Genomic DNA, 3,643 nt, shown 5'->3' with positions numbered 1-3,643 from the left:
GTGCATCCGTGCGTCGCTGCGGTCCGGTCCCAGGTCGACGGGCACGTGCACCTTCCGCCGACCACTGGCGACAACATCGATGTACTGTGGAGACCTCACGCCCCACGTGTTGAGCAATTCGGCGGTACGTCCACCCGGCCTCCCGCATGCCCACTATACGCCCTCGCTCAAAGTCCGTCAACTGCACATACGGTTCACGTCCACGCTGTCGCGGCATGCTACCAGTGTTAAAGACTGCGATGGAGCTCCGTATGCCACGGCAAACTGGCTGACACTGACGGCGGCGGTGCACAAATGCTGCGCAGCTAGCGCCATTCGACGGCCAACACCGCGGTTCCTGGTGTGTCCGCTGTGCCGTGCGTGTGATCATTGCTTGTACAGCCCTCTCGCAGTGTCCGGAGCAAGTATGGTGGGTCTGACACACCGGTGTCAATGTGTTCTTTTTTCCATTTCCAGGAGTGTATATTAGAAGACGCTTCGGGGGTACCTAACTTTGACGTCTCGGTTACAACATTGGCTTCCGATGTCTGTGTCAGAAAACCGTGTGTAGCAAAGTAATAATATGCAATCACTCACTAGGTTACACAGCCTCAACGCATTCAAAACTCAGATCACACCTCATCCCTAAGCACACTATTGATTTGCTAACGTATCTGCTACGCCGTTGACACCGAGTCCATCTGTGAAACCCCTCTTTAAATCATCGAACCTCCAGAAACTTCTCAATACCACTGAATGAATCGTTACACAAAGAAGGGGATTGAAATCAAGCTATCTGATATGACTAAGGATGAGCTACAGTGTAATTATAGGGAGGTAATAAAATAGTCTGCATAAGGTACTCTGGCACTCTAACTATCCGAACAACTCTGCAAAGACAGAGACTTTCAGTTTAAGGCCGAAATAAAAACAAATTACACACTGCGTAATCGACACACAGCTCATCTGCATGACGAGATGTATTTTCATCCTAGCAGAAAGCGTGCGAGATTAAATTCTGTGGTTATGTACTTACGTTCAACCCACTCCACTTCCTTCTCTTCCGTCTCCTCCTTCTCCTCCTCTTATTCCACCTCCACCTCCCGCCACTCAATCGCGTTGAGGAGATAATAAATTTCGCCCCAGATCTCGTGCTCTGCGGGTAACAAAAGATTTATTGCTTATATCGTTAAACTTGCTGATGAATTTGTGATTTGAAGTGTTGATAAGTATTTTCAGCTGCACGGAAAGCACTTTAATTACACACACACACACAAACGGTTTAGTGGTAAACACTATGGTGTACTCCATCTCACCATCCATCACCATCTGCAGCAACAGCTGTATCCAAGGAAGAAATAAGAAGGAATAAATGAGTGCTCATCCATGATACAAAATGAGATGAGACTCGAACGAACATCTTACTCTTTCTAGTAGCTCTAATCACTAAGTTTCAGTTATATTATGTCGACATGGAGTTGGAGAGAGGCTGTGGAGGTTGACGTACGAACCTGCAAACAAACACGGAGACTTTCAACGGACTCAAGAGGAATCTGCTTTAGCTCTATATCAATATATTACTACATGACGAAACACAGACAAGGCGAGTTTAGTTTCAATAGACATTTCTGTACACCATTTAAAAACAAGGATACATGCTTATCTTGTTAATAAAACCAGAAAACACAATAAATATGACGATACGATCTGTCTACCATGACAGGACTGATCTTGAGTTTGCATCATACGTTACAACACACTGTATTTATTACAAATTTTGGTACATGTTACTGATATTGTTTTTCTTTTGCACGTACGATTGATGGAGTATTGCAGAGAAGATACATGTACAGGAGCAAAACTTGAGATCGAATAATTGTAACATTGGATGACTACACGACAGTGTAAAAAAAAATAAAAATAAAAAAAAGTGCAAAATCCACCTTGAGTCCACAAGTGGCCCATCGGGACCATCCGACCGCCATGTAATCTTCAGGTGAGGATGCGGATAGGAAGGGCCCGCGTCAGCACACTGATCTCCCGGTCATTATGATGGTTTTCTGTGACCGGAGCCGCTACTGTTCGGTCGAGTAGCTCCTCAACTGGCATCACGAGGCTGAGTGCGCCCCGAAAAATGGCAGCAGCGCATGGGGACCCGGATGGTCACCCATCCAAGTGCCGTCCACGCCCGACAGCGCTTAACTTCGGTGATCTGACGGGAACCAGTGTATCCACTGCGGCAAAGCCGTTGCCTAATGCACGAGAAGCAGGTGAATATTTTCATTTCTGTCACTGCCGACTCTTTTAAATGGTGTAGAAGCGAGTTATTAGTAGCAGACAGGCACTTTTATTGTAGATTAGACGTAGTCAGTGTGAACGATTTGTTTGTGTCAACCATATGTGCGACGTTGATGCTACACAGTCCGCATTAGATTTTTTTCTGATGTGTTGTTTCAAAGTTACAATCAAGCACGTTATTCCAAGAAAAAACTGTAAACTCAGCTGTAATTCCAGAGCTGTCACAAGCAGTTGGAGATGTTACTCGTGGACAGCGTGGTATTATCAACAAGTAACTCACACAACAAGCAGAGCAGTTTATGGAGGTTTCCCATCAGAGGACAAAGATAACCAGCTGACAACTACTGTTGTGCAGAAGATTCAGTCAGCGGTAAAAGAAGTCAAGTAAGATAAGATATTTCTAGCTAAAAAATTGTCAGAGGTTTGAAAGAAACTCGAACTCAATTAAGCGAACATTTTTATGAATGTTGTAACCGAGACGTCGAAGTTAGGTATCCCCAAAGCGTCTTCTAATATAGTAAATAGCGCCACCCACACAAATTATTTTTTTATGAATTACTAAATATAGAAACAAATTTCTGTGTCGACACCGTTCATGACTGTGAATTACATAAATCATATTTCAATTTATAAGGTAGTTACGGGTGCACTGTCAATAAACAACTGTCATTCTGTTTACGTATTTCATGCATAGTAGTGAATATTTTTTCCCTACTGTGTTCTGGCGTAACCACAAATGGAAGACGTCAGTCAGCAAATGAACAATCTACGTGATTCTTAGCAGGATAACTACTCGTTCATTACTGAAATGAGAGCATGACAATGAGAGCTAGTCAAAAGCACCCCACACAACAATCTTTTAAACAACATGAGCAAGTACAGATACAAAGACCACCGTACCCGAATGTAACGCCAGATCATGTGAGTGATTATGCAGCATTACATACGTAAGTAAAATTAATTAAGCATACAAAATTTCCATCTTATCTACATCTACATCTACATGGATATTCTGCAAATCAAATTAAGTGCCTGCAGAGGGTTCATCGAAGCACCTTCACAATTCTCTATTTCTCCAATCTCGTACAGCGCGATAAGACGACCACATACATCTTTCCGTACGAGCTCTGATTTCCCTTGTTTTATCATGTTTATCGTTTCTCCATATGTAGGTCGGTGTCAACAAAATATTTTGGCATTCGGAGGAGAAAGTTGCTGAGTGGAATTTCGTGAGAAGTTTCCGCCGCAACGAAAAACGTCTTTGTCCATCCCAAATCTTGTATCATTTCAGTGACACTCTGTCCCATATTTCGCGATAATACAAAACGTGCTGCACTTCTTTGAACTTTTTCGATGTACTCCGTCA

At 43.3% G+C, this 3,643-nt stretch overlaps 1 pseudogene; it reads right to left on the bottom strand.

Moving 5' to 3' along the window:
- Positions 1 to 2,114: 2,114 nt before the first annotated feature.
- Positions 2,115 to 2,232, bottom strand: LOC126261114 (5S ribosomal RNA; annotated as a pseudogene).
- Between the last annotated feature and the right edge of the window lie 1,411 nt (positions 2,233 to 3,643).

This window comes from Schistocerca nitens, chromosome 5 (assembly GCF_023898315.1).
Source record: "Schistocerca nitens isolate TAMUIC-IGC-003100 chromosome 5, iqSchNite1.1, whole genome shotgun sequence".
NCBI classification, from domain to species: Eukaryota; Metazoa; Arthropoda; class Insecta; order Orthoptera; family Acrididae; genus Schistocerca; species Schistocerca nitens.
The sequence above is the reverse complement of the archived record's forward strand: the minus strand, read 5'-3'. Positions and strand labels throughout refer to the sequence as shown.